Raw genomic sequence first — 21,207 nt, forward strand, 5'->3', positions numbered from 1 at the left:
GGGATTAATTCTCCAGTAGACTCATCTGAGCCCTGAGCAAGGAACACGACTCGAGTTTCGAAACGTCGCGATGTCGCGTCGCGTCGTTGGCAGAATGGAGAGATACCACCCGGCTGGAAGCCCGAATAGCCTTTTTTGAAATAATTGAGGTTCAGACGACAGTGGGCGAGCATAGGCAGAGGTACGGCGTCGCACTTGTTATCGCACATGCTATTTCCGTGCAGATTACGAGGGAGGCGTGAAAAATTAAGATTCCGGAGTAAAGGTGGATTTACCTTTAAGTGATTGGGATCGCGGATGATCAGAAGTTGATTAGCAAATCGTACAAAGGATTTCAGGCGCTGTTATTAGCTTACATAGGATAAAAATGGAATATAATATACTTTTGGAATATAATTTTGCTGACCGCTAGGCTTGAATTGCTGGAGCGATTGAGGATAGATTTATTTATGAGCGACATGGAGAACATCATTTTAGAACCCTACTATATTTCCAGATCCGACAGAAATTATTAATTAAGAGAGATATTTTGCTGAACGGATAGGAATAAGAATTATTATTTTTTATTTTAATAAATGCTATGCGTAATTTCGTTCGAGCATTTTCTTTCCATTTGTAAACGGATGGTGTCCTAATACCCACGCTAATTGAGACGGCTTGTGGAGTAGTATGTGGATGTAAAACTCCTTCGCGTACTCTTAAAAACATGCATGAATTATTTTACTTACATTAATAGGGTAGTTTCCTTCATCAAAGAAAACAAAAGGCAATAATTGCGATTCGTTACCCACCATTAGTGTATTCATAATATACAAATTATTTCGTTTTATAAATGCCGGTTTAGACGAATGGCAATGGTCCATTTTTATCCTCATTTGAAAAGGGCCAGATTGGCGCCCATGCGATGCCACTCCACGTGACGTCACAGGGACCTAGTTTCTATAGGAGAAGATAGGAGTTATACATCGTCTGAGGTTACCAATGCATGCATGAGGCGCAGAGCTCAGGGAAACATGTCTTAATAATCACTTATTAAAACTGGCTAAGGTCGGAAAGTTTTCCTCGTTTGATAAGGTATTAATAATCCTTATTTAAGCCAAGCGCTACCAGCCGGCAGGGCACTAGGCTACCCGCTGGCAGCCTGCGACGTATCAGCGCTAAGCCTCGCCTCAAGGTCACCTCACCGGGCGGAGGGGGAACCAGAAATACGACGTACGGAGAGATTTCCCATCATTCCTACTAACGCGTCGCGTTTTCGCGCGCTTGAAAATTTTCTCTTTTCATTTAATCGCGAAAAATAGATATTATCATTTAAAAATCTAAAAGTGTGAAATACGTACTCCAGGAGTAATAATCTTTCGATTAAGGCAATAAAAAAATAATAGGAAACCACCCTATTATTGAGTATAATATAATTAGATTCACATTGAATTGAAAAAAATTGTATTTCCGCAAGATTTCCAGCGAACCTTTCCCACAGTTTTTTTTTTGAGCTGCACGACTCGTTTTTCCTTTTGGCAGACCCTCTTTGGGACGGCCGTGGATAACGGAAGGCGGGGGATCGGCATTGCCTTCAAGAGGGAATGGAGCGGGACGAAGGGGAGCGAAGCGGAGGGGGGAAAGAGAAGGAAAAACACGTCATACGTCAGAGAGGGATTCGACAAATTCTCGCGCGTCGATTCGTATGCGGGACTGTGGCCCGTTTAGAAGGGGCGTTGATGGCACTTATGCGGACTCGGAGGGAATGGCTGAAGGTCTTACCTCGACTGGGCCATCCCCATAGGCAGCGTTTCCAACCCACCCACCCCCTGCCACCACGAGCCTTCTTTTCGTCCGGCCATCGGAGCTGTAACCACGCGGTGAAGTCCCTGCAGTCTGCCTGACACGTAGTCCTTGTTTTCGTGGAGACAGCGTGCGTGACCGGATTTCATCGCTCTAGTAAAGTCATTTCGAAGGCGCGGGACCTACTCTACTCGGCTTCAGTGTCTATCTTTATCTGACGTGGTACTGCCGAGAGCGATAGGATCTCATCGTGATGACATCTTTCAATCGTGAGAACTTAATTCTCAGGATGATTTCAGTCATTGGTCATTCCAGCCGAACTTGCGCTACCGGAAACAGAAAAATGACTTTAAAACCATTTTATTCTGCTTATTACTACTTACTTGGAATGAACGGTAATAGAAGCTCTCTAATTAATATTTCGATCAAGTAATTAAGGATATGAAGACATAAAATCAGAATTAAACGACGAGTTTATACGAGAATATTGCAAGGCTCCGCCAACCAATATTAACATTGCCGATCAATGATATTGATAGCGATTTATGGATTTATAACGTATGTGCTCTTCCACATCTACAAATTACCTTGTAAGAAATCTAAATTATGCATTTATAAATCAGGCCAAAAATCGCCCTCACAGCAGATGAAATATGGGGAGGGGAGTGCTCTCACCGGAGCATCTAAACAAGGATCGAGCTCTCCCGAAAAATTTACACCACCACCGAGATTTGCATCGTGACCATCGGGATTGGAAACAAGGTTAGTCGGACCCATGTTTGAAGTATGCGACCGATAGCTTAGGTCATTTGCTCCATGACGAAAGGATGGAGAGAAACCCGGCGTCGCGTCGGGAGTTGCCTGATCTTAACCCATTACATCCCGGTTATCTCACATGAGGGGTTGAGAGGCCAAGGAGCACAATTGATATTTTTTCTAAACGGAGTTAGGTAGCGAAATCTATGGAATAAATATGCAAAAATTTGGTGGCAAGATACGAGTGAGTCTCTGTTTTGTGCTAACATGGAGTGGAAAATCAAATACACTACTGAATATCTAGTTGATCTCTTTTGTTTTCTTTGCTTAATATCTGTACCTAACTCGGTTTTGAACAAAAAATCACTTGTACCCTTTGGCTTCTCACCCCCTCATATGAGATCGCTTAAAAATTAACAGATTTCGTAATTAACTTTCTGTATGTGAGTAAACTTCTCTCGGGTTTCCCACCGGGTTAAAGGCTTCATAATGGCCGACGTTTCGAGCTCCGACTCGGCGCTCATCATCAGGGCTACTGGATCTGCGCTCACCATCAGGGCTCATCCAGTAGCCCTGATGATGAGCGCCGAGTCGGAGCTCGAAACGTCGGCCATTATGAAGCCTTTAACCCGGTGGGAAACCCGAGAGAAGTTTACTCACATCATTCGCCGGGAAAGCATCAAATCTTTCTTCAACTTTCTGTATATTTGCATTTCTAACGTCAATGCTATGTCTAATAGGTATATTTCTCTGATATCTACATGATATTTTAAAAAATTCGTTCTAAATTAATTGATATACAAGCTTTCACCTGAAATCTCTTAATTTTTTTAGTGGTCTCATATGAGGTCATCGGGAGGTAATGGGTTAAAGAAAGGCGCTTAGGGGAGTGCGACATAACGTCCTCTCAGATGGGCCAAGTGCTGCAATTGAAGCACTCATTGCAAAGCATTGAAAAGGGAATCGGGCAGTCCCTTAAAAATCTCTACCACCGCCGGAATTTGAACCCGGATCCATAGGGAGGGAAGGGAACAATTTAGCTACCACCAGAGCCGGATTCAGGTTTCAAGGTGTTGCAATTTGTAACGCAATAACAGGAAATGCTAGGAACACAATTTTTAGCAAATTTCTTATCAATGTACCAAACTGAGCTCTTCGTCTTCCCAAAATACGCAAAGAGCTGCGCGCGCAACTCGTGTTTCCGCTTTGCGTGCCACTGATTGCATTGAGAGCTACATCAACATCGTCGACGGATAGAGCGTTAATTTATCATTAGCGTTAACCATTTATTAACGTCAATGTTGACGAATACATATTTACCTAATATAACCCAGATTCTCTTCGAATCCCCATATACATGTTTTTTTTCTGTTCTTCCGATTTTGTTAGATTTACCTGTATATTGGCGGAAGGCTCACTCTTGGTGGGTGTCCCCACAGATATATACTTACTTATATACTATATACTGTCCCTGTATTGGTTGGTGACCCAGGGCCCGGGCCCTGGCCGCCACACCAATGCGATCCTCCTCCATGAGAAACCAAAACGTAGTCTAATGACAACACCAATGCCATACCCTAATGTCCGATTCCCACGCTGTCCCGATACGGAGGGCCTTACGGACACAACCGTTCGCATGTGCTGGTCAGCTGGCATTTGGTGGACTTAAGAGGCGGCGAGGGCATAAGAGGAATACAGCGGAGGGAGGCAGGACGGTTGTGCGTGGGACACGAACGTCCAGAATGAACAAATAGGCTGTGGGAACGGGACAGCGAGAGGAACCTTCGAAGTGTCGCCGAGGAGTGAGTTCTTGGGAGGAAGGGGGTGGAGGAAGGACGGAAATTTTTGGGCACCTGAGAGAAACATTTGGAATTTCCCCTTAATCTCCCCCGTGGATCAAGCGGAGGGAAAAAAATTAAGAGGGGATGGGCTCAAGGTCAAACGTGGCTGGGAGTAAGCGTGGGCGGCAGAGCATTGAAGATGCGAGAAGAAGGGACGCCGAACCACAATCGATTACATGCATTGCAACCCCCAGAACTGCGGAGCGGAAAATGACCGGGAAAACATGAAAGAAGTTAAGAATCGCAATTGAAAATTGGAAACATGGGCTTTTGGAAATTTGATGGGCTTTTTATGAAAATTGGAAAAACTGACTAGAAAAGAATTTTGAGATATGATTTTGTTCTTTCCCGGCGTACGATACTGGTGAAATCTTCTTGAGTTTTCCACCGGGTGAGTTTTTTGTAGACCATTGTCCTCATTCCTTGCGGACGATTGCAGAGGCAGCCATCGAAACGTCGGCCTATAAGCAACTTACCCGTAGGAAAACCCGATAAGATTTCATCTGTAAGAATTTTGAGATCTGCTGCTAAAGATCAAATGGACGGATCGGGTGACAAGCGAGGGTACCAAATATTTTGAGATGACAGGTAACTGTGGAGTACCATTCATCAGAGAAGGATCAGGGGTATAGGTAATGTTATATAAACCATTGGCGTAGCCAGGGGGGTCCGAACCCCCTCCCCGCCCCCCCGAAAAATGGAAACCCAATTATTTTCCTTCATAAAGGCTATGAGGATTGTCAGATGGTGGGAGAAAGTGCAGAACAGGAGAGAATGGACAGGCGTCTTGAGGGAGGCCAAAGCCCATACCGGGCTGTAGTGCCGAGGAAGTAAGTAATTATTTTCCTTCATAAAAGAAAAAAATTGAGAAACCATGAATTTATAAAATATTTCTTCAACAAATTAAGTTTTTTAGGCTCTACTTAATACCCTCTACTTATTACCCTGTTTTTCACAAATTTTCCCCTCTGGTTTTGGACACCCCTCCCCCCCGACCGAAATTCCTGGCTACGCCACAGATGCGACGCAGTGACTATCAGAGAAACTGTAAAGTAGGGGAGAATAGAATGAAAAGTTCCCCGTGGAAGATAAACAATAACAGGGAAACAATGCAGAGGATGGATATCAGGGAGCTAAAGGAACTAGCTTGAGAAAGGGTGAAAAGGAGAGTTATAATGTACCAATCCTGGGAATGTATTACTATGAATAGGGATATGTATTTTGGGTACACTTGGGTTATGTTGTGGCAAACGCCTGACAATTGCTAGTATCCGGCAGCTGGCTTTTCGAAGTTCATCCAACGTGATATCAATGCTCGAGAGAGGAATCGAATATTAGAGTACGTTTCTGACCCGAGACCTACCTAATAAGAATGGTCGCCCATTTCTTCAGTCGTTCGAGGAGATAACCTCTTAAAGTAATGGTGCCTTGAAAGCTAAGGCATCTTTAGAGAGGAAATTGGCAGGCAATGTCGGAGCTAAAAATCAGGGATAGCAAACGAAACGAAAATGTTTCGTTTCCATCCAGAGGGAAACGAAAAAAAAACCAGGCCTGGGTTTAGTTTCGTCTTCTTCTTCCTTTCAGGATTAGGCTACTAAACCTGTTCCGGCTCCTCATTACTATATTTTTCTTGGTCTTCCTATAATTCTCTTGCCAAAGGGTTGATATTCCATTGCTTGTTTTGGAATTCTTTCATTTGGCATTCGAAGTATATGTTCCTTCCACCTGTGTTTGTAGTCTTGTAGTTTATCAGTGATTGCATAGACACCCAGCTCATCTCTTATTTGATTGTTTCTTAATTTATCCAACCTTGTGCAGCCTTTCACCGATCTTAAAAAAATCATTTCCGATGATTCTATCTGCCTTAATTTATTCTTTTTTGGTACTCAACATTCTGATCCGTAGAGTACGGTAGGGACTGCCAATACTTCATAAAATTTCATTTGTATTTTTTTCTCGTTTTTTTTTTTAAGGCTCTTCTAATTGTGCCACATAATCTCTGGAGAGTATTAAATTTATTTATATTGTCCTCGTCATATGTTATATCGCATCCTAAGTACTGGAAGTGCGACACTTGCTTCAGGACTTGATCCCCAATAAAAATTTTTGTTCGTATCGGGTTGCTTCCTAAAAATGCCATAGTCTTTGTTTTGGTTTTTGAAATTCTCAGGTTGTATAGTTTGCTCAATTGGTGTAGTCGGCAAACAGAATTGTATCTAAGTATTGAAATGGTCCCAATTCTATGCCTGGTGATACATTATTATTCTTTCATATTCTCAGAACGTCACCTATATATAGATTAAACAAGGTTTAGATTCATTTCGTTCCCCCACGAAAACAAAATCTTAAAGGAGTTTAGTTTCGACCCGGGACGAAATTTAACTCCAAGGAACCAAACTAAATTAAGCGAAACTCCGCTGCCCATAGTTTAGTTTAGATCCCAGAAGTTGAGTGGACAGAATAAATAGAGAGGTTAACATTTTGAGCTTAAAAATCGAATGGCCTGTTTGCGTACATTGTTCTCCTGTTTTTGGTAATAATATGAGCTCTCTATGAATCTAATGGCGGTAGGACGATCCTCTACTTCTTCAACCATACTTCATACTCGGTGTATGGGTGGAAACTAAACTCTTCGAAGACGAAGCACGTCGTCCCTCCGGTCTGAAACATAATCCGTGTTTCGTTTCGTCCTAGAGTTTTAGTTTAGTTTCGACTCGAAGTAGTTTTGACTCCGATTTCGTTTCGACCCTGGGTTTAGCTCACCGGGTTTATTCATTTTTCGTTTCGTTTCTAAATTTCGCTCCCGGGAACAAAACTATTGAAATTTTACTGTTTTTGACTTTCGTTCAGTTTCGATCGCCATCCCTGCTAAAAAATAGGATATTTCTTCTACCGCCATAGTCTAAGTGGAATTTGTTCTAAGATAGAAGAAGCCAAAGTAATTTTCCACATTTATTAACTCAACTGGTTCCTACGTTTACACGTCATTCTCAACAACTCTTGAGAATGACGCGCTAACGTCGATATCGGTTGAGGTCATAAATAAGTGTAGAAAATTACTACGGCCGTTTCCTTCTTACCTATTACAATGAATTTCCACAAAGTAAGCTCGTCGAAAATAGACGGATTTCTTCTATAATAAATACAAATAAATTTAAAACATATTAATCATTTCACAAAGGATTACAATTTTTGTTACTTTGACATGTTTAAGTCCAGATATTTCAAGAGCTAATGAAGTCATATAATATCAAGTTGTTGTGAAATTAAGTAGTGAATGTTATCTAATTCATGCCATGTCAGTTAATGCTTGGTCCAATCATCATTTAGTAAGTTTTGGCATGCTAATTGTGACTGCTAGGTACACTCTTCACTGGTCTTCCGGCGGGAAAATCGTTCGTTGGAGTAAAAGAATCGCAGGAGAGTTAAAGAATGACGAAATCAGCGTTTAGCCTTGACGGGGAAGGGGGCAAGGTCGCACGTATCCTTTCACGGATCATAAGAGGTGAGCCAAGTTCGCAGAGATCACATTATTCCCACGCCTCCTGTGGCATACCTTTCCTGACCGGCTCAGAGCCTGCCAATTCTTCGAGCTCACCACGCCAGGTGGAGTATCGGGGAATATCCGAGAGGGTAGAATCTGAGGGTGATGGAGCGATTATTGGGGCAAGGCGTGAAAGTACCTATCTTATTTGTTTCCCAAGGCCGCAAGTAGTACTGACCGCTCGCTACAATCGCGACTCCATCTTCGTTGGATGGTTTCCCAGTCATCACTTAGGATATCAAACAATTTTTATTTTTACTTGTAAAGCCCAAAAAAATGTCCAAAAGAAAAGTAATCCTCAGATTGCGACGCGGCCCAGGGGAAGGAATTTGCCCCCCTACCCCGAATGTGTGAAATTCACTTGCCTGTAGCTTAGTTCCAGATGAGATCTACCTTCACCTATTCAAACCTACCCTTGGGTTGAAATCACTGATTGAGTGAGTTATGTGGCCATTCACTTCGACAAAAAATCGAAATTCTTTAAAATAATTCGTTCTGCGGAAGGACGAATGGAAGAGAAAGATTTTCTATGACGACAAAAAATCTTCCTCATTCGGCCATTCTCTTACGAGCTTAAAAGGAAAAAAACCTGAATACTGTCGACAACTTTTCACGAGTTCGGGACGCCATTAGAGTTATGGTTCTTAACTCCTTCGGAAAGTGTAAATAGAGGCCGTTGAGACCGATGTGCGAGGATGGAGAATAGCAAAGAAGCGATCATCCGCTAGTTAGGAGTTCGTTATGTCAACATTCTATATGCGATAGGGTTAGGGCCTTCGATTTGCGGAGCGAATATCTTGACTAGTAGGTGAGGGATCGAGAAACGGAAAAAATATTTCTCTTAATTCTACCACAATAAAAGTACCAAGCATTGGTGAGCAAGCCGATGATGTCTTTTGTATTCGAAGGAATGAGAGAGATAAGAGGAGAAAAAAATAAGTTTCTGCTCCTTTAATTGAAAAAATTATTCAAGGTTCTCGATGGGTTGATAACATTTTAATTATATTACTAATGAATTAAAGCTTTGATTTTTTGTGACTCTTACAGGTGGAGAGTAGTTATCTACGGTCATACCTCAGCAATTGGCGCGCTGTAAGGAGCTATCCTGAAAGAAATACATGGAAAGTCTCGAATTTTCTTTCGTTCTTTTAATTGAATAAGGTGATCGATGTAAAAGCCTAAAGAAATTTTACGACTTCGCCAGTTCACATTTCAAGTTCTGTGTAACGACACCTTTACATTATTTTGTAATTACGTTATAGGAGAAGTAATGTATTGTGTATTGCAATTATTGTCTATATCATCTGTTTTTATTGAGGCACCTTGTTTAATGATTGATTGCATGCACGTAACTCATATAACATAATTATCTCATCACAGTGCCTGATGAAAACGATATCCATAACAACAAAATTATACATATACTATAGAGGAAATAATTTGAGGATTTGTGAAGCCATTGTAGTGTCATTTAGTAACTTCTGAGTCAAGAAAATTACTAAGCGAAAACGAAAGGCTTGAAAACGGATTGATTTCATGGATTGCCTTATGGGATCTGAAAAAATAAATCGAATGTTAAATCCGTGGTTAATTAAAGGGAGATTTTTTTTGGAGAGAGCAACTTTTATATTAAATCGTGCTAAAGTGCTGAGGCTAATGGACGCAACATCAGGTGCGGGAAAATCGAGGACTGATGCAATATCAACATACGATCCCAAGGTGACTTTTTGATTAAAAAAAAATCCAGCAATGGTGCGAATCAAAATAAAAGAAGAAAGAGAAACGCAAAGCAACCAGATTAGTCACTTTATCTTTGTAAATTGCCAAATGACAAATTTTAAGGTGGTAGTTGAACAATTATGGTGGACAAAGATTGCATTAGGCGTTGATTTCGGTTGATAATTCATCGTATGTGCCGTAGACATTGATCCATGCATTAAATGAGCTTAAAATACTGAAAAAGGCACTGATAACAAATGCTAAGACAAGGGTCATTACTAAAGCAAATGAGCAGCAATATGAGTAAATAGAATAATATTATCTGTGTATAGAATTGAAAAACCCGCCTTGCAAAGGAATTGAAATAAAGATGTTGGAAGTAGGAGAGGCATCCACATTGGAAAAGAATACAGATGTAGGTAATCAATGTTGAAGTTTCAATAAAATTTTAGCATTTTTTACTTTTATTATGAATGGTGCGACAGATTTCTGTATGGATTAAAGTCGGATTCATTTACTTACTCAGAAATGGCGATGACTATCATCAATAAATGTAAATAACGAGAGCGTAAAGGAGAACACAAAGAATCGAGTGCTGGGAGATATTTAAGTGCATCGCGAGAGTAATTTAGTGACATTTTAATAGTTTGAGAAAAAACCGGTAAGCCTTCCGTGTTGATGATAGCAGTGAAAACCTTTAGGAACAAAATCGCTAAATTTTACACTACTATTAGAACACGAATATTTCAAAGCAATTTGACAAAAATCATAAGGTATAATGCATAGCTACTGCCTTTTTACAAATGGCGTCATCTACCAGGTTTCGTGTCAAAATTTAAAAGAAAATATTAAATAAAAAACAGTCATATAATACTATAATATTCAATGAAATATCAACAGGCGCTCGGTATTCTGCACGAAACACTCATTTATTCAATAATGATGAAAAACGGTGATCTAGGGTTGGCATAAAATCTTAAGCTAAAAACTGCATAAACCTCATCATTTCCGAGCTACATTTCTATATATAGTTATATATAGAAAATCTTGATGAAAGCGCACTAAGCGAAAATATAAGTATGTGGCCGATCAAGGCGAACGAACAAAAATTGTACTAATAAAAACATAGACACACGTAAAAAAGGAACACTCACAAAAAAACGTTCAGACGTTTCAGCGGATTGATCCGCTATCCTCAGTGCTGAAGGTTAACTCTTCAGTTCACCTTCAGCACTGAGGATAGCGGATCAATCCGCTGAAACGTCTGAACGTTTTTTTGTTATATATAGAAATATATATATAGTATATTCTATATATATTTATATACAGGAGGTTCTGGGTTCGAGTCCCAGTCAGGCCGCATTTTTACACTCTGATTTCTGGCTTTTTCCATCTACCACAGCACCATTGTCCTCGTCCTTTTTCTGTTGCATGTTCCTATCCCTTTCTTTCCTTACCACTGAATTTATATGTATGTTTGCGCTTAAGGCGCCGTGTGAATGAATGAAGTAGTGTATCGGCCATATTGGCTTATTTCACTTGGGCTCAGCGTGCCCCGAAACGCATGTTCCTGTCTCTTTCATACTATCGTGTGAGTGTGTACCTTTCCTTTCATCCTTGTGTCCTCGTCCATTCCTTCTGTTGGTGAGTGGTGAGCTGCCCCAGTGCCATCTATTGGTTACTCTTGTGGGCCAAAGCAAAGGGAGTTTACTGTATATAAACCCCCGCCGAAATCATGGTAAATCTAAGCGTCCTGGTACCGCAACTGGTAGAGCACCTGGCCGGCAACCAGGAGGTTCTGGGTTCGAGTCCCAGTCAGGCCGCATTTTTACCCTCTGATTTCTGGCTTTTTCCATCTACCACAGCACCATTGTCCTCGTCCTTTTTCTGTTCCATGTTCCTATCCCTTTCTTTCCTTACCACTGAATTTATATGTATATATATACCTTTCTATATATACTTTAGAGCATAAATGCAAGATGCAGCCTCCGTTCATTCAGGAATAATTTTTAGAACTTCTCAATGAGCGGCATGGCAACGGTAGAATGGAAAGTTTCGTTGGTATGAGGGGATATCGATGAGCCTCCTGGTAATTGGATCGTACTCTTTGGGCTATTTATAGAGTGAGTGACAGCCAGTGTGATCCCTTTCCCGTGACCTCCTAGGGGGCAGCAGACGGCGCCAATCTTTCGCCATCTGAGACGCCTCCAACGGTGTCTTTCACTCGATCGACGACACATCAGTCAAGAGACTGCTATGTCGTCCGCCGCTCTCTCCGTTCGTTGCTAGCTCAACAGTCTCGGGTTCCGCGCGACGTCTTATACCGACCACCACTTTTGCCTCGTATACGTCGTCCATCAATGAGTCCTCTTCTCCGATCACTTCCGCCACTGAGTGCGAACTCTGGGCATCTTTACTCGCGGTCATTAACACCGAGAAAGCGGTGCCATGAGCCCGTTAGAGAAAAACTACCGGAGTTTTCATTTGCGGTGGAAACGTGCACATAAATGTCGAGGAGCTCCGTTGTCACCATGCGATCCGACAGTGCTAATTTGGCTACAAATCTGGATTTTTTTTGTATGATACTTACAACGCTGGTCCTTTACCTCCCAATATCACTTCGGGTTCCATCAGTGTTGTGGTGAATTTTGGTGAATTAGTGATAGCTGATAGTAAAAGAATTTTCCAGCAATTAGAATCTCATTTGAGTTTTTTTTACAGAAAATGGCAATGACATGACATTGGCTCTATACTTAGTGACGACGATATTACGTACAATATATGGTAGCTTTAAGTTAAAGGTACTATTTTTATGTAAAAGCGTACCTTCGTAGTGAGAATTTACATTTTTACTGAAAGAATGGCTGTCGAGTGAATTAAATTTGAGAATGTAACAGTGAGGTGTTTCAGCAAATCATAATTTTAGGAAAGTTATCACCGATTAGGTTTTTAGGGATTCTGGAACCTATAACACATATTATTCCTAAAGAGACTGTGATTTTTCCCTTGGCAATACTTAAAATTAGTCATGAGTTTTTGACAGGCAGAAATAAATTGAAAACCGAAGTACATTGAATATTCACTCTGAATATACCCAAGGACTGTTTCCGGCTCTCTTTTCACAGGCTTTAAAAATATTCATGCTTTAATTTAATTCCTTTATTTATTTGGAAATCAAAATGAGATTTTAATATTTGAACTGATTTAAAATTATATTATTTTTTAAGATTAACACAATTTGTCTTCTCACACTGTCCTTGAGACATTGAATGGATTTTGTCCTTAGTTTATATGCAGGTTTAGTTAAATATGGCTAATGATACTTTAAAAGCCGGGTGACTCATATCCAGAACTCTGAACTCTGGAATTATTAGATTTTTCTGTACTGCAAAGTAATTTGAAACAATTTACGATAATACATTTCTTCTTTCGTGATTGCACAAGTGCTGATGGTGTATAATCAGGCTCAAGCCTGGAAAGATGTCTTGGATCAGAGAAATATGTTGGTTTCCCGCGCTTCGAGATCTGAAAGGAGAGATGCTTCTTGTTCATGAAGTCACTCTGTCGACTTCGGAACGCGCGACGCGACGTGGTTATGGGTATGCAACCCTCTTTGTCGTACACTCGCACCGTTGGCATAACCTCGGGGCTCTCCCGCGTCCAGAAATCGGTTCTCCTCTTCGTCCCAATGGCCAAGCCTGATAAAATGTGAGATTTATGTGGAGTAAAAACTTACAGAATCCCATAAAAATAGTTTTTCTTTTCTGCGTTGAATGAGCTACGAGAGGCAGCTTTTAGATGAGACGCGGAGGAGACAAAAGGTATGGATGGAGCGAGTACTTAGCGGGTAGAGGATGTTGAAAACGGTGTTATAGGGTAGAATGCTAGGTAAACGAGGGAGAAGAAGGAAGAGAATAGTATATTTAGATAGAATGAAAGGGAGTAGGCCTTACAGTGAATTGAAGGGGGAAGTGCTGGAAGGAAAGGGAGGCTCCCAGAATTCTTCTTTAGTACATACTCCATGAAAACCTACCTTAATCAGTAGAAGACTACAATGAACTTTAATCTCTAGCGGAGTTATCCGCTCTAACCTTGCATTTAATCATATCGATGAGCAGAAGTAGAAAATGGTGCACTTCAAGTTCACTAGGCGTTTCAGATATGCTGTTCTTCAATATTGTGATAAGAAATCATTTCTTATTGCATGCAGCTACATTATTTTTTTCCGAAATTTTCCGTGCTGATAAATGCTATGTTTAAGATAAATAGGCATGATTTCTGTAAAGTAATGGAAGTGAAACCTTTTTCTATCTAACGTAACCATGCAACGATTTCAAGGCTGCAACAAAGGTACAAATATTATTTTTATGCCAATATTATTTTTACCTCATAACCTAAATAGTAAGCGTCTAATTGTGTTCTAGTTTTGTCACAAAAATGTGATACTAGAATCCGCATGGATGGCAATGTATCGACCGATTAAATAGCGATGTTCTTATTATAGATATTTACCAGCGCAAATAACATCCAAAATGCGAAAAAGATATTCATAAGCACAAAATGTATCCAAAGCGTTTCAATTTTTATTTATATGTATATGTATGTTATTGATATAGTCATTTATAGTCCCTACCAAGGATGGATCCAGAATTTTTTTTCTGGGGGCACAAGCGTATGACAGGCAAACGGTCTTCTCATATTTGAGATAAAAACAGCATGAAGCAATTACTGTACGAAATATTCTCTTTATTTTAAATTTAATAAGTTACATATATAATAACGTCAGTTTTAGTGCCCCTATCCCAATCGGACGATGCATTTTTTTGAGAGATGACTAGCGACTGACCAATGACCGACAAATCTGTCTTCTTGATTTGGGCTCAAGGGTTAGGTCAATAAATCAAATTTTAAGGTTAAAATAATTTTTTATATTTAAAAATTGTAAGTATGGCATAATGCACATTAATTTTTTTTATCCACATTAACTGTACATATATTAGTTTATTGGAAAAATGTTGATTAATATAATATAATGCAATGTATCAAAATGTGTCTGCCCATTTTGGATTAATTTGCATTGGTGAAAAATAAATTCAAAAGTGACTCCATAATAAACATAAGACAGAATTATATAAGCTTCCAATTTTCCGTAAAAAGTTAATTACGCCGGATTCGGCACATACCTCTAAAATAATTTTGCCTCAGTAGTCAAGTAAGTTATTCCACTATAGTCCATGGTGATATTTTCGGCAGGCTCATATCTGCCGATAGTAATTGTTTAAATTGTGTGGCGAGTTGCCTACCTTCTGGTAAAGCCTAAATGTGACGGCAATGCCCAATGGACCGAACTCGGCACGTGCCTAAATTTTAATCAATTTCAAGAAAAAGTTTTTAAAAACGGTGGTTGTGCTTCCTATGAACTCCTTTGATTGAGATTTGGAAGGAAAAAAAATTTCCTCCGGTAAAAACATTGTTGTCCAGAAAGCAAAAATTACCTATGATACGAGGTAGTGATCTGGTCGCTGCCACGTTGATATTCATGAAGCATCAACGTAGATCAAAGGGGAAAAACGCCGATAGATTGCGGTAGTTTATCATGACTTTATAACATGTTTTTCTTCTTAGATACATCGCCCGGAGTGCAAAGAAATACGCGGAGATCTCTTATGATAGCCAGGTCAAATGGTGTATCATACGAGATGCATTGGCCAATAAAGGGTTAAATTATTGAGGCTCCGTAATACACAAAGCAAAACGAAAGTAAAAAAAACCGTGTTAAAAACCTTGTCCATTTTTTAAGCATCTTGGGGGGGAGGGAAGGGCACGTGCCCCTAAATCCGCCTACTCTCCCGCCTTCTGGAGTTTTCATGATTGCTATTCTCTCCGAAATCACAGAAAACACGAGAACCCGGTTTTTAGCTGATGACACGTTTATCGCAGTATCTATTTCAAGAAATCGCGTCGACATTAACAGTAAGGTTTTTTTCAGAGGAGGAAAAGGATGAAGTGTGGTAAAAATACAGTTAGGTATTGCGGTTGTCACTGGCGTACGTAAAAAACGGAATCAAGTATGACATAAAAATATACTTACAATGACCCAGATGGAAATAGTAATCGTGCTTGGAGATAGGATGGATCGAGATTACTCACTTGAAGTGAAAAGAAGATATTCGTGAACACATTTTCCAATCCCAAGTGTATTCTGGGCTTATGCCTCAGCGCCTATCTCCTTTGGTAATGCGGTGAAAATTATAACTTGCCGCGACAAGCATAATCAATGTTCGACGCGGTGGTTTCCCTTTATTATTTTATTGCCTTAATCGAAAGATTATTTCTCCTGGAGTACGCATTTCACGCTCTTTGATTTTTAAATGACGATATCTATTTTTCGCGATTAAACGAAAATAGAAAATTTTCAAGCGCGCGAAAACGCGACGGCTAAGTAGGAATGATGGGAAAAGTCCGCGTGACGTATTTCTGGTTCCCGCTGCCGCCCTGTGAGGTGACCTTGAGGCGAGACTTGAGCGCTGATACGACGCAGGCTGCTAGCAGGTAGCAGAGTACCCTGCTAGCAGGTAGCGCTTGGCTTAAATATGGATTATTACTACCTTATCAAACGAAGGAAACTTTCCGACCTTAGACAATTTTAATAAGTGATTATTAAGAGATGTTTCCCTGAGCTCTGTGACTCATGCATGCATTGGTAATCTCAGACGATGTAAAACTCCTATCCTCTCGTGTAGAAACTAGGTCCCTGTGACGTCACGTGGAGTGGAATCGCATGGGCGCCAATCTGGCCTTCTTCAAATGAGGTTAACATTGACCATTGCCATTCGTCTAACCTGGGATTTGTAAAACCAATTAATTTTTATAATATGAATACACTAATGGTGGGTAAGGAATCGCAATCAATTTATTAGGTTTTCTTTGATGAAGGAAACTACCCTATTGCCAAATTCTTATCTCGAGAGTGGCTTAACTGATTGTGGAAATTTTTATGGATCAGAAGTGAAAAATAACATAAAAAATCGTCCCTGAGTTGATTCAGGGTTATTTGGTTACGCGATCAGGGCAGGATACCTCCTCAAGGGAAAACTCTAAAAGTATAAAATATAAATGACCAATCATATTTTATGCTCTTTGGCATAAAATATGATACGTCACCCTCTATAAGCATACTTCTGTATAATGATATAACAGTTTCCAAAGCTACTCGGTTGAATTTATCCGTAATGGAGATAGAAATGAAATTGAATTATGTGTAATTGTAGCGTTTACTTTTTTATATCATAACTATGCAACAATATATTTCATCCAAAAATAATGTTTTTTTACGGCAAAAAGTGCTCAACAGACACTAAACAAACAATTCTCAAATTATCAACCTCATTCCACAATCACCTTCGTTAAAAAAGAATAGTATGTTAATTCTCAAGCTATTTCCTTGAAATTATTTCGTATTAAAACAGTGGCAGCTTGGTAAAATGCCAGCTATAATTTTTGATATAAAAAGACCAGTTTTTATGATGCTATACAATACGATATATATAATCAGTGTCACGTGATTGTCTTGATACAGACCCTGATGAAGATTGCAAAATAGTTGAAATCCAGCTTAGTAAAAAGAAAAATTATGGATGTGAGTTGCGAAGGGCGTTCACCTCAGGTTTACCCAATGATTGGAAAGTACTATAGTTGACATCCTTATTTTAGCCCCTAAATGGTGGTTGCTTCCCTACCAATGAAGGATAAAAACAGTGAGATATGAAGTGAAACACTTTGCACTTTCCACATAAAAATTTATTAAACTACAGTCGACATGACTATCCCCCCCTCCCCTACCTCACTCCAGACCAACGGTCAGTTTAAAATTCCCAACCCTCCTTTCCACCCCACCTTCCACCCCCAATTTCTCAAATGTTTGCGAGTGTGCAATTTTTGTATATATATTGGTATGGTTAATTTCTGTGTTTAGTCTTGATAATGCTGCAGTGCAGCGAAACATGTCGACTGTAGTTTAATACATTTTTATGTGGAAAGTGCAAAGTGTTTCACTTCATATCTCACTGTTTTTATCCTTCATTGGTAGGGAAGCAACCACCATTTAGGGGCTAAATATATCTAAATATAACTTAATATCTCATAATGGATCTCCACAAAGTATCTGCCTCATCCATCCAATTGATAAAAACAGTGTTTGGTGATCGAATGATATGGCCAATAGATGTGCTTTCTCATTGAGTAGACGCACGGATGATATCTTTATCGAAAGAGAAATAAGAAAAAATCGTCTTGATGATCTCATCCGCATCAGATACTTCTTTTATGCCTCATATCTCTGTGAGAGTAGAATGGTATGCATACTTTTCTTTATCTCCCGGAGTAATACCAGTATGAAAAAAAATTCCACGGACGAAAGTATCATCAATAACATCGAAAATACAGAAACCAAGATACCCTGTTTCCAGAGATGAATTTTACCATTCAAACAACTTCTAACTCATGAGTTTTGTCTCGCAGGTGAATTTTTGGTATTTCATAGAATATATATTGTAAAAGTAAAAAAAGTACTTCAGAATACTTAAGACATAGGCGTACAAATATTAAATATTCAGAGTAAGTAGTCAGTTGCTTCACTCGAACTAATTCACACCACGAAAACCTGAGATAGTTTGAATCCTTCACCCGGATTGGAAACTGTATCCCTTACATCAGTAGTCAATGACTGTACCCTTTAGGCCACCATATAGCGTTAATTATGTAATTATTATTATCAACTCTTTGCCTATGATAATTATAACATCAGTATTCACATCAGAATTGGCGAATTTAGAGTTCTAATATTTATTTCGCTACGCATTTATTATAACTAAATGCGGAGATATTTTCTATCGTAAATTGTTACAAGCTACTGAATAACCCGGATTTCATTTCAGAATATTTATTTTTGAATTTTCCCTCTTATTTACCTTCCCTATTATAGATCTACCTAAATTCATTCATAATAAATGGAAAAAATTCCCAAAATGAGGTGTCGAACAATTAAGATACATCTGACGGACATTACACCGGTTGAAGTTTTTTTTATTGTAGACCTTTCTCACAGTCAGCCTTGGAGATGGGTCGAAAGTTTAACACCAACATGTCGACCCCCAAAAATATGAACTTTAATATATCCCTGGGGAAGTTCAAACACGCAATTTCCCATAAATATATCGAATCCTTCAACTCAGAAATAATGATTTTGTTATACCTATTTAAAATCTCTCTTTTCTCAGTGCCCCATATTTTGTTTACTACTTAATGGCAATCGAATACTTAAGTTATGATGTTTTAAGGGTAATTTTGTTATTTTATTATATTGAAGTATTCTATAAGAATCTGATTTCTCTATCAATTTTTAATTAAATACTTTTTGGTAGATTTTATAAATCTCGCTTTTAGTCTCCCAATTTTTTTGCTGATGGATTTATTCGGTAGAAGGACAGTGGTAAATACAATTCGTGGAATGGATTTCGAAGAAGTTATGTGCGAATTTAGAGCATTGAGCAAAATAAAAACAAGAGAGAACAATATCGACGTGATTTCGCATAACTAAATCTACATATAATTCATCTATAAAGCCTAAAATTCTTCCTCAATTTCAGGTGGAATTTTAATGCATGGTGGTGGATACCAAAATGAACTGCAAAAGACAAAGACCCGTTAGGTGCACTAATAGGAGAATAGTTTCAATCCCGCGTCATAGCTTGTCTGTGTGCGTGAAATCACGCACGCAGCGGCGGCCCAACCCGTTACTTTCCGCGCGCCTTCGATGTAACCAAGGAATTTCGGGAATGTGTGACATAGCATAGAAGGCAATTCAAACTCCACCATGAAAAAGTCATATGTACGGATAACGGCTCACGAATTTCTGATGAAAATGTAAGTCACCCGAATAAATTCGATTTTTATAATGGTCACTAATTACAAAGCTCTCTCATTCAAAGTCTCACTCAAAACTCACTCAAAGATCAATAATTACAAGTAATTACATGTTTGTTGGCTACCAAATGATCAACTCTCATATTATATGACCAACAAAGCCTTGTTTTATCTCTTCTTTATTAACACCATCAACCTGTCATCATTAACCTCATCAAGTGTGTATAACCCTGATGTTATCCTCTTGCTTCCGCTATCCACTAATAATCGGGACGGATGAACTGAGGGAGAGCTAATCGCTTGAGCTCAATAGGGTGGTTTCCTTTTATTTTTTTTATTGCCTTAATCGAAAGATTATTACTCCTGGAGTACGCATTTCACGCTCTTAGATTTTCGAATGACGATATCTATTTTTCGCGATTAAAGGAAAAGTGAAAATTTTCAAGAGCGCGAAAACACGACGGCTAAGTAGGAATGCTGGGAAAATTCCGTGTGACGTCGTTCTGGTTACAGCTGTCGCCGTGTGAGGTGACCTAGGGGCAAGGCTTTGAGCGCTGATACGACGCAGGCTGCTTGCAGGCAGCGCTTGGCTTAAGTAAGGATTATTATTACCCTATCAAACGAAGGAAACTTTCCGAACTTAGGTAAGTTTAATTGGTGATTATTAAGAGATGTTTCCCTGAGCTCTGTGCCTCACGCATGCAGTGGTAATCTCAGACGATGTAAAACTCTTATCTACTCGTATATAAACTAGGTCCCTGTGACGTCACCCCGGCATCGCATGGGCGCCAAACTGGCCTTTTTCAAGTGCAGTTAAAATTGACAATTGCCATTCGTCTAAACTGGGATTTCTAAAACCAAATAATTTGTATATTATGAATACACTAATGGTGGGCAACGAATCGCAATCAATGCATTTCGTTTTTTTTTATGAAGGAAACTACCCTATTGGCTAATGTCAGTCACGTAAGGCCTCGAGTGCAATGTTACCGTGCTGTTTCCTACTCCATCAATAAGCTGTTAAATGTATGCATCATTGCTCCTGAGCAGGCGAAAATGGAAATGAGGAACATGCAGTATTAATCAATGGATAATTGTAAAAGAATCTCGCAATAAATTTTTTGCCTTAGGAAGAGAAAGAAGCCTACGGACCGGTTATATTAACCGATTGGAAGAGATGTTATGGTCAGAGTCGCTTTGATTAGACTTGTGAAGTTACTTCCCTACTCACTCATTTCGGGTTTGGCTTGTTCAATCCCAATGCTGATAGATGCGTCGAAAATGCTCTCTTCAATTATACAGTTTATTATTAGTGCAGTGATTTGTCTCGTGGACTGATAAATAACGAAACGAAGTATGGCCACTATATTTGAAATATGCACCAAAAATTATCCCATTTGTAATGCGGCAAAGTAATACTGACCAATTTTACCATTTGATTTAAAAATTTGCAGTCGTAAACAACTGAGCTAAGGTTACACTATCAGGAAGATCGTGGTTGCATTTCCTGTAGCATAAGACGATTCCAATCATGAAGTCCCTAACTGGTTTTCGACACAAGAAAGTGACTATATAAACGCTTTCCATCATTATAGGTGACTCTAGCTTTTCACCACTATGGCTTCATTCATGAATCTCTGC

Source organism: Ischnura elegans, chromosome 1 (genome assembly GCF_921293095.1).
Source record: "Ischnura elegans chromosome 1, ioIscEleg1.1, whole genome shotgun sequence".
NCBI lineage: Eukaryota > Metazoa > Arthropoda > Insecta > Odonata > Coenagrionidae > Ischnura > Ischnura elegans.